The following is a 13,221-nucleotide window of genomic DNA, read 5'->3' as shown; positions in this document are numbered from 1 at the left end:
AACACACCTCACTATCCCCACAACACACCCCACTATCCCCACAACACACCCCACTATCCCCAAAACACACCCCACTATCCCCACAACACACCCCACTATCCCCATAACACACCCCACTATCCCCACAACACACCCCACTATCCCCACAACACACCCCACTATCCCCATAACACACCTCACTATCCCCATAACACACCTCACTATCCCCATAACACACCTCACTATCCCCATAACACACCCCACTATCCCCATAACACACCTCACTATCCCCATAACACACCCCACTATCCCCACAACACACCTCACTATCCCCACAACACACCCCACTATCCCCACACCACACACCCCACTATCCCCATAACACACCTCACTATCCCCATAACACACCCCACTATCCCCATAACACACCCCACTATCCCCACAACACACCTCACTATCCCCACAACACACCCCACTATCCCCACAACACACCCCACTATCCCCAAAACACACCCCACTATCCCCACAACACACCCCACTATCCCCATAACACACCCCACTATCCCCACAACACACCCCACTATCCCCATAACACACCTCACTATCCCCATAACACACCTCACTATCCCCATAACACACCTCACTATCCCCATAACACACCCCACTATCCCCATAACACACCTCACTATCCCCATAACACACCTCACTATCCCCATAACACACCCCACTATCCCCATAACACACCTCACTATCCCCATAACACACCTCACTATCCCCATAACACACCCCACTATCCCCACAACACACCCCACTATCCCCATAACACACCTCACTATCCCCATAACACACCCCACTATCCCCATAACACACCCCACTATCCCCATAACACACCTCACTATCCCCATAACACACCCCACTATCCCCATAACACACCTCACTATCCCCATAACACACCTCACTATCCCCACAACACACCCCACTATCCCCACAACACACCCCACTATCCCCATAACACACCCCACTATCCCCATAACACACCCCACTATCCCCATAACACACCCCACTATCCCCACAACACACCCCACTATCCCCACAACACACCCCACTATCCCCACAACACACCCCACTATCCCCACAACACACCCCACTATCCCCACAACACACCCCACTATCCCCACAACACACCTCACTATCCCCATAACACACCCCACTATCCCATAACACACCTCACTATCCCCATAACACACCCCACTATCCCCATAACACACCTCACTATCCCCATAACACACCCCACTATCCCCACAACACACCCCACTATCCCCATAACACACCTCACTATCCCCATAACACTCCTCACTGTCCCCATAACACACCTCACTATCCCCATAACACACCCCACTATCCCCATAACACACCCCGCTATCCCCATAACACACCCCACTATCCCCACAACACACCCCACTATCCCCATAACACACCTCACTATCCCCATAACACACCCCACTATCCCCATAACACACCTCACTATCCCCATAACACACCCCGCTATCCCCATAACACACCTCACTATCCCCATAACACACCTCACTATCCCCATAACACACCCCACTATCCCCACAACACACCCCACTATCCCCATAACACACCTCACTATCCCCACAACACACCCCACTATCCCCACAACACACCTCACTATCCCCATAACACACCCCACTATCCTCATAACACACCCCACTATCCCCATAACACACCTCACTATCCCCATAACACACCCCACTATCCCCACAACACACCTCACTATCCCCACAACACACCCCACTATCCCCACACCACACACCCCACTATCCCCATAACACACCTCACTATCCCCATAACACACCCCACTATCCCCATAACACACCCCACTATCCCCACAACACACCTCACTATCCCCACAACACACCCCACTATCCCCACAACACACCCCACTATCCCCATAACACACCCCACTATCCCCATAACACACCCCACTATCCCCACAACACACCTCACTATCCCCACAACACACCCCACTATCCCCACAACACACCCCACTATCCCCATAACACACCCCACTATCCCCATAACACACCCCACTATCCCCATAACACACCTCACTATCCCCATAACACACCCCACTATCCCCATAACACACCCCACTATCCCCACAACACACCCCACTATCCCCATAACACACCCCACTATCCCCACAACACACCCCACTATCCCCATAACACACCTCACTAACCCCCCTCCACACACCTCACTATCCCCATAACACACCCCACTATCCCCATAACACACCCCACTATCCCCACAACACACCTCACTATCCCCATAACACACCCCACTATCCCCACAACACACCCCACTATCCCCATAACACACCCCACTATCCCCATAACACACCCCACTATCCCCACAACACACCCCACTATCCCCACAACACACCCCACTATCCCCATAACACAACCCACTATCCCCAAAACACACCCCACTATCCCCACAACACACCTCACTATCCCCATAACACACCCCACTATCCCCATAACACACCTCACTATCCCCATAACACACCTCACTAACCCCCCTCCACACACCTCACTATCCCCACTCCACACGCCTCACTATCCCCACACCACACACCTCACTATCCCCACACCACATATCTCACTATCCCCACTCCACACACCTCACTACCCCCCCTCCATAAACCTCACTATCCCCACTCCCCACACCTCACTATCCCCACTCCACACAACTCACTATCCCCACACCACACAGCTCACTATCCCCACACCACATACCTCACTATCCCCACACCACACACCTCACTATCCCCACTCCACACGCCTCACTATCCCCACACCACACACACAACTTTCCCCACACCACATACCTCACTGTCCCCACTCCACATGCCTCACTATCCCCACACCACACACCTCACTATCCCCACTCCACCAACCTCACTATCCCCACACCACACACCTCACTATCCCCACTCCACACGCCTCACTATCCCCACACCACATACCTCGCTATCCCCACACCACACACCTCACTATCCCCACACCACACACCTCACTATCCCCACACCACACACCTCACTATCCCCACACCACACACCTCACTATCCCCACACCACACACCTCACTATCCCCACACCACACACCTCACTGTCCCCACAACATACCTCACTATCCCCACTCCACACACCTCACTATCCCCACTCCACACACCTCACTCTCCCCACTCCCCACACCTCACTATCCCCACTCCAGACACCTCACTGTCCCCACTCCACACACCTCACTATCCCCACTCCACACGCCTCACTATCCCCACACCACACACCTCACTATCCCCACACCACATACCTCGCTATCCCCACACCACACACCTCACTATCCCCACACCACATACCTCACTATCCCCACACCACACACCTCACTATCCCCACTCCACACGCCTCACTATCCCCACACCACACACACAACTATTCCCACTCCACATGCCTCACTATCCCCACAACACACCCCACTATCCCCATAACACACCCCACTATCCCCACAACACACCCCACTATCCCCATAACACACCCCACTATCCCCATAACACACCCCACTATCCCCACAACACACCCCACTATCCCCACAACACACCCCACTATCCCCATAACACAACCCACTATCCCCAAAACACACCCCACTATCCCCACAACACACCTCACTATCCCCATAACACACCCCACTATCCCCACAACACACCCCACTATCCCCATAACACACCCCACTATCCCCACAACACACCCCACTATCCCCACAACACACCCCACTATCCCCATAACACACCCCACTATCCCCATAACACACCCCACTATCCCCATAACACACCTCACTATCCCCATAACACACCCCACTATCCCATTAACACACCCCACTATCCCCACAACACACCCCACTATCCCCATAACACACCTCACTATCCCCATAACACACCCCACTATCCCCATAACACACCTCACTATCCCCATAACACACCTCACTATCCCCATAACACCCCACTATCCCCATAACACACCTCACTATCCCCATAACACACCCCACTATCCCCACAACACACCCCACTATCCCCATAACACACCTCACTATCCCCATAACACACCTCACTATCCCCATAACACACCTCACTATCCCCATAACACACCCCACTATCCCCATAACACACCCCACTATCCCCATAACACACCCCACTATCCCCACAACACACCCCACTATCCCCATAACACACCTCACTATCCCCATAACACACCCCACTATCCCCATAACACACCTCACTATCCCCATAACACACCCCACTATCCCCATAACACACCTCACTATCCCCATAACACACCTCACTATCCCCATAACACACCCCACTATCCCCACAACACACCCCACTATCCCCATAACACACCTCACTATCCCCACAACACACCCCACTATCCCCACAACACACCTCACTATCCCCATAACACACCCCACTATCCCCATAACACACCCCACTATCCCCATAACACACCTCACTATCCCCATAACACACCCCACTATCCCCACAACACACCTCACTATCCCCACAACACACCCCACTATCCCCACACCACACACCCCACTATCCCCATAACACACCTCACTATCCCCATAACACACCCCACTATCCCCATAACACACCCCACTATCCCCACAACACACCTCACTATCCCCACAACACACCCCACTATCCCCACAACACACCCCACTATCCCCATAACACACCCCACTATCCCCATAACACACCCCACTATCCCCACAACACACCTCACTATCCCCACAACACACCCCACTATCCCCATAACACACCCCACTATCCCCATAACACACCCCACTATCCCCATAACACACCTCACTATCCCCATAACACACCCCACTATCCCCATAACACACCCCACTATCCCCACAACACACCCCACTATCCACATAACACACCCCACTATCCCCACAACACACCCCACTATCCCCATAACACACCTCACTAACCCCCCTCCACACACCTCACTATCCCCACACCACACACCTCACTATCCCCACACCACATATCTCACTATCCCCACTCCACACACCTCACTACCCCCCCTCCATAAACCTCACTATCCCCACTCCCCACACCTCACTATCCCCACTCCACACAACTCACTATCCCCACTCCACACACCTCACTATCCCCACTCCACACGCCTCACTATCCCCACACCACACAGCTCACTATCCCCACACCACATACCTCACTATCCCCACACCACACACCTCACTATCCCCACCCCACACGCCTCACTATCCCCACACCACACACACAACTTTCCCCACACCACATACCTCACTGTCCCCACTCCACATGCCTCACTATCCCCACACCACACACCTCACTATCCCCACTCCACCTACCTCACTATCCCCACACCACACACCTCATTATCCCTACTCCACACACCTCACTATCCCCACACCACATACCTCACTGTCCCCACACCACATACCTCGCTATCCCCACACCACACACCTCACTATCCCCACACCACACACCTCACTATCCCCACACCACACACCTCACTATCCCCACACCACACACCTCACTATCCCCACACCACACACCTCACTGTCCCCACAACATACCTCACTATCCCCACTCCACACACCTCACTATCCCCACTCCACACACCTCACTCTCCCCACACCACACACCTCACTATCCCCACTCCACACACCTCACTATCCCCACACCACACACCCCACTATCCCCACTCCCCACACCTCACTGTCCCCACTCCACACACCTCACTATCCCCACTCCACACGCCTCACTATCCCCACACCACACACCTCACTATCCCCACACCACATACCTCGCTATCCCCACACCACACACCTCACTATCCCCACACCACATACCTCACTATCCCCACACCACACACCTCACTATCCCCACTCCACACGCCTCACTATCCCCACACCACACACACAACTATTCCCACTCCACATGCCTCACTATCCCCACAACACACCCCACTATCCCCACAACACACCCCACTATCCCCATAACACACCCCACTATCCCCACAACACACCCCACTATCCCCATAACACACCCCACTATCCCCATAACACACCCCACTATCCCCACAACACACCCCACTATCCCCACAACACACCCCACTATCCCCATAACACAACCCACTATCCCCAAAACACACCCCACTATCCCCACAACACACCTCACTATCCCCATAACACACCCCACTATCCCCACAACACACCCCACTATCCCCATAACACACCACACTATCCCCACAACACACCCCACTATCCCCATAACACACCCCACTATCCCCATAACACACCCCACTATCCCCATAACACACCCCACTATCCCCATAACACACCCCACTATCCCCATAACACACCCCACTATCCCCACAACACACCTCACTATCCCCATAACACACCCCACTATCCCCATAACACACCCCACTATCCCCATAACACACCACACTATCCCCACAACACACCCCACTATCCCCACAACACACCCCACTATCCCCATAACACACCCCACTATCCCCAAAACACACCCCACTATCCCCACAACACACCTCACTATCCCCATAACACACCCCACTATCCCCAAAACACACCCCACTATCCCCACAACACACCTCACTATCCCCATAACACACCCCACTATCCCCATAACACACCCCACTATCCCCACAACACACCCCACTATCCCCATAACACACCCCACTATCCCCAAAACACACCCCACTATCCCCACAACACACCTCACTATCCCCATAACACACCCCACTATCCCCACAACACACCCCACTATCCCCATAACACACCCCACTATCCCCATAACACACCCCACTATCCCCATAACACACCCCACTATCCCCATAACACACCCCACTATCCCCATAACACACCCCACTATCCCCATAACACACCTCACTATCCCCATAACACACCTCACTAACCCCCCTCCACACACCTCATTATCCCTACTCCACACACCTCACTATCCCCACACCACACACCTCACTCTCCCCACACCACATACCTCACTATTCCCACTCCCCACACCTCACTATCCCCACTCCACACGCCTCACTATCCCCACACCACATACCTCACTCTCCCCACACCACATACCTCACTATTCCCACTCCACACACCTCACTATCCCCACTCCACACGCCTCACTATCCCCACACCACACACCTCATTATCCCTACTCCACACACCTCACCATCCCCACACCACACACCTCACTCTCCCCACACCACATACCTCACTATTCCCACTCCCCACACCTCACTATCCCCACTCCACACGCCTCACTATCCCCACACCACATACCTCACTATCCCCACACCACATACCTCACTACTCCCACTCCACACACCTCACTATCCCCACACCACACACCTCACTATCCCCACACCACACACCTCACTATCCCCACACCACACACCTCACTATCCCCACACCACACACCTCACTACTCCCACTCCACACACCTCACTATCCCCACACCACACACCTCACTATCCCCACACCACATTCCTCACTATCCCCACACCACACACCTCACTATCCCCACACCACACACCTCACTACTCCCACTCCACACACCTCACTATCCCCACACCACACACCTCACTACTCCCACTCCACACACCTCACTATCCCCACACCACACACCTCACTATCCCCACACCACACACCTCACTACTCCCACTCCACACACCTCACTATCCCCACACCACACACCTCACTATCCCCACACCACACACCTCACTATCCCCACACCACATACCTCACTGTCCCCACTCCACACGCCTCACTATCCCCACACCACACACCTCACTATCCCCACACCACATACCTCACTATCCCCACTCCACACACCTCACTATCCCCACTCCACCTACCTCACTCTCCCCACACCACACACCTCATTATCCCTACTCCACACACCTCACTAGCCCCACACTACACACCTCACTATCCCCACACCACACACCTCACTATCCCCACACCACACACCTCACTATCCCCACACCACACACCTCACTGTCCCCACAACATACCTCACTATCCCCACTCCACACACCTCACTACCCCCCTCCATAAACCTCACTATCCCCACTCCACACACCTCACTACCCCCCCTCCATAAACCTCACTATCCCCACTCCCCACACCTCACTATCCCCACTCCACACAACTCACTATCCCCACTCCACACACCTCACTATCCCCACTCCACACGCCTCACTATCCCCACACCACACAGCTCACTATCCCCACACCACATACCTCACTATCCCCACACCACACACCTCACTATCCCCACCCCACACGCCTCACTATCCCCACACCACACACACAACTTTCCCCACACCACATACCTCACTGTCCCCACTCCACATGCCTCACTATCCCCACACCACACACCTCACTATCCCCACTCCACCTACCTCACTATCCCCACACCACACACCTCATTATCCCTACTCCACACACCTCACTATCCCCACACCACATACCTCACTGTCCCCACACCACATACCTCGCTATCCCCACACCACACACCTCACTATCCCCACACCACACACCTCACTATCCCCACACCACACACCTCACTATCCCCACACCACACACCTCACTATCCCCACACCACACACCTCACTGTCCCCACAACATACCTCACTATCCCCACTCCACACACCTCACTATCCCCACTCCACACACCTCACTCTCCCCACACCACACACCTCACTATCCCCACTCCACACACCTCACTATCCCCACACCACACACCCCACTATCCCCACTCCCCACACCTCACTGTCCCCACTCCACACACCTCACTATCCCCACTCCACACGCCTCACTATCCCCACACCACACACCTCACTATCCCCACACCACATACCTCGCTATCCCCACACCACACACCTCACTATCCCCACACCACATACCTCACTATCCCCACACCACACACCTCACTATCCCCACTCCACACGCCTCACTATCCCCACACCACACACACAACTATTCCCACTCCACATGCCTCACTATCCCCACAACACACCCCACTATCCCCACAACACACCCCACTATCCCCATAACACACCCCACTATCCCCACAACACACCCCACTATCCCCATAACACACCCCACTATCCCCATAACACACCCCACTATCCCCACAACACACCCCACTATCCCCACAACACACCCCACTATCCCCATAACACAACCCACTATCCCCAAAACACACCCCACTATCCCCACAACACACCTCACTATCCCCATAACACACCCCACTATCCCCACAACACACCCCACTATCCCCATAACACACCACACTATCCCCACAACACACCCCACTATCCCCATAACACACCCCACTATCCCCATAACACACCCCACTATCCCCATAACACACCCCACTATCCCCATAACACACCCCACTATCCCCATAACACACCCCACTATCCCCACAACACACCTCACTATCCCCATAACACACCCCACTATCCCCATAACACACCCCACTATCCCCATAACACACCACACTATCCCCACAACACACCCCACTATCCCCACAACACACCCCACTATCCCCATAACACACCCCACTATCCCCAAAACACACCCCACTATCCCCACAACACACCTCACTATCCCCATAACACACCCCACTATCCCCAAAACACACCCCACTATCCCCACAACACACCTCACTATCCCCATAACACACCCCACTATCCCCATAACACACCCCACTATCCCCACAACACACCCCACTATCCCCATAACACACCCCACTATCCCCAAAACACACCCCACTATCCCCACAACACACCTCACTATCCCCATAACACACCCCACTATCCCCACAACACACCCCACTATCCCCATAACACACCCCACTATCCCCATAACACACCCCACTATCCCCATAACACACCCCACTATCCCCATAACACACCCCACTATCCCCATAACACACCCCACTATCCCCATAACACACCTCACTATCCCCATAACACACCTCACTAACCCCCCTCCACACACCTCATTATCCCTACTCCACACACCTCACTATCCCCACACCACACACCTCACTCTCCCCACACCACATACCTCACTATTCCCACTCCCCACACCTCACTATCCCCACTCCACACGCCTCACTATCCCCACACCACACACCTCACTATCCCCACACCACACACCTCACTACTCCCACTCCACACGCCTCACTATCCCCACACCACACACCTCACTATCCCCACACCACACACCTCACTACTCCCACTCCACACACCTCACTCTCCCCACACCACATACCTCACTATTCCCACTCCACACACCTCACTATCCCCACTCCACACGCCTCACTATCCCCACACCACACACCTCATTATCCCTACTCCACACACCTCACCATCCCCACACCACACACCTCACTCTCCCCACACCACATACCTCACTATTCCCACTCCCCACACCTCACTATCCCCACTCCACACGCCTCACTATCCCCACACCACATACCTCACTATCCCCACACCACATACCTCACTACTCCCACTCCACACACCTCACTATCCCCACACCACACACCTCACTATCCCCACACCACACACCTCACTATCCCCACACCACACACCTCACTATCCCCACACCACACACCTCACTACTCCCACTCCACACACCTCACTATCCCCACACCACACACCTCACTATCCCCACACCACATTCCTCACTATCCCCACACCACACACCTCACTATCCCCACACCACACACCTCACTACTCCCACTCCACACACCTCACTATCCCCACACCACACACCTCACTACTCCCACTCCACACACCTCACTATCCCCACACCACACACCTCACTATCCCCACACCACACACCTCACTACTCCCACTCCACACACCTCACTATCCCCACACCACACACCTCACTATCCCCACACCACACACCTCACTATCCCCACACCACATACCTCACTGTCCCCACTCCACACGCCTCACTATCCCCACACCACACACCTCACTATCCCCACACCACATACCTCACTATCCCCACTCCACACACCTCACTATCCCCACTCCACCTACCTCACTCTCCCCACACCACACACCTCATTATCCCTACTCCACACACCTCACTAGCCCCACACTACACACCTCACTATCCCCACACCACACACCTCACTATCCCCACACCACACACCTCACTATCCCCACACCACACACCTCACTGTCCCCACAACATACCTCACTATCCCCACTCCACACACCTCACTACCCCCCTCCATAAACCTCACTATCCCCACTCCACACACCTCACTATCCCCACTCCCCACACCTCACTATCCCCACTCCACACACCTCACTATCCCCACTCCACACACCTCACTCTCCCCACACCACACACCTCACTATCCCCACTCCACACACCTCACTATCCCCACACCACATACCCCACTATCTCCACTCCACACACCTCACTATCCCCACTCCACACACCTCACTCTCCCCACACCACACACCTCACTCTCCCCACACCACATACCTCACTATCCCCACACCACACACCTCACTATCCCCACACCACACACCTCACTGTCCCCACACCACACACCTCACTCTCTCCACACCACAAACCTCACTCTCCCCACACCACACACCTCACTCTCCCCACACCACATACCTCACTATCCCCACACCACATACCTCACTATCCCCACACCACACACCTCACTATCCCCACACCACATACCTCACTATCCCCACACCACACACCTCACTATCCCCACACCACACACCTCACTCTCCCCACACCACATACCTCACTATCCCCACTCCCCACACCTCACTATCCCCACTCCACACACCTCACTATCCCCACTCCACACACCTCACTCTCCCCACACCACACACCTCACTATCCCCACACCACATACCTCACTATCCCCACACCACATACCTCACTGTCCCCACTCCACACACCTCACTCTCCCCACACCACACACCTCACTATCCCCACACCACATACCCCACTATCTCCACTCCACACACCTCACTATCCCCACTCCACACACCTCACTATCCCCACACCACACACCTCACTATTCCCACACCACACACCTCACTATCCCCACTCCACACACCTCACTGTCCCCACAACATACCTCACTATCCCCACTCCACACACCTCACTATCCCCACTCCACACACCTCACTATCCCCACACCACACACCTCACTATCCCCACACCACACACCTCACTATCCCCACACCACACACCTCACTGTCCCCACAACATACCTCACTATCCCCACACCACACACCTCACTATCCCCACACCACATACCTCACTCTCTCCACACCACAAACCTCACTCTCCCCACACCACATACCTCACTATCCCCACACCACACACCTCACTATCCCCACACCACACACCTCACTGTCCCCACAACATACCTCACTATCCCCACACCACACACCTCACTATCCCCACACCACATACCTCACTCTCTCCACACCACAAACCTCACTCTCTCCACACCACATACCTCACTATCCCCACTCCACACACCTCACTATCCCCACACCTTACACTTGACTATCCCCTGCTCTGGCCCTTAATGATTTATGGAGGGAAGTGTAAACTGTTTGAGGTAAATTCACCATTGGCCTTCTGGGTTACAGGCTGTGGTAGAGTATTCTATTCCCGAAAACCCACTGTCCACTGATACGGAATGTGTACCTTTTCCTCAGAGATTGTCAGAAGTAGGGTCCATTCGCCCCATTGAACTGACACAACCACTTGCCCTTTTGCCGAAATGTAGGTGTCCTACCCTTCATCGATTCAGGTTCACCTGTGAACAGTAGAGTCCCCAGCATTCAACATCCTGTGGCACCTCAACAGTCACAGGGTGTCAATTTAAAAATACACCCCATCTCTGCCCGTCTCTGCTTCCTGGCTGGATACCCCCTCCTGTCCATGCTATTGTGTCACTTCCAACTCCACACATCCCGAAAATCAAACAAAGGATTGCGGCTTGCTGCTGATCTGAAACAACAAACACAGAAATTGCTGGCGAAAT

The 13,221-nt window shown here is 54.3% G+C and overlaps 1 protein-coding gene across 6 annotated transcripts in view; it reads right to left on the bottom strand.

Moving 5' to 3' along the window:
• The window catches only part of pde2a (phosphodiesterase 2A), a 404,089-nt gene that overhangs the window by 34,333 nt on the left and 356,535 nt on the right, over nucleotides 1-13,221 (bottom strand). The window lies entirely within an intron of this gene.

Source organism: Chiloscyllium punctatum, chromosome 9, assembly GCF_047496795.1.
Source record: "Chiloscyllium punctatum isolate Juve2018m chromosome 9, sChiPun1.3, whole genome shotgun sequence".
NCBI classification, from domain to species: Eukaryota; Metazoa; Chordata; class Chondrichthyes; order Orectolobiformes; family Hemiscylliidae; genus Chiloscyllium; species Chiloscyllium punctatum.
The sequence above is the reverse complement of the archived record's forward strand: the minus strand, read 5'-3'. Positions and strand labels throughout refer to the sequence as shown.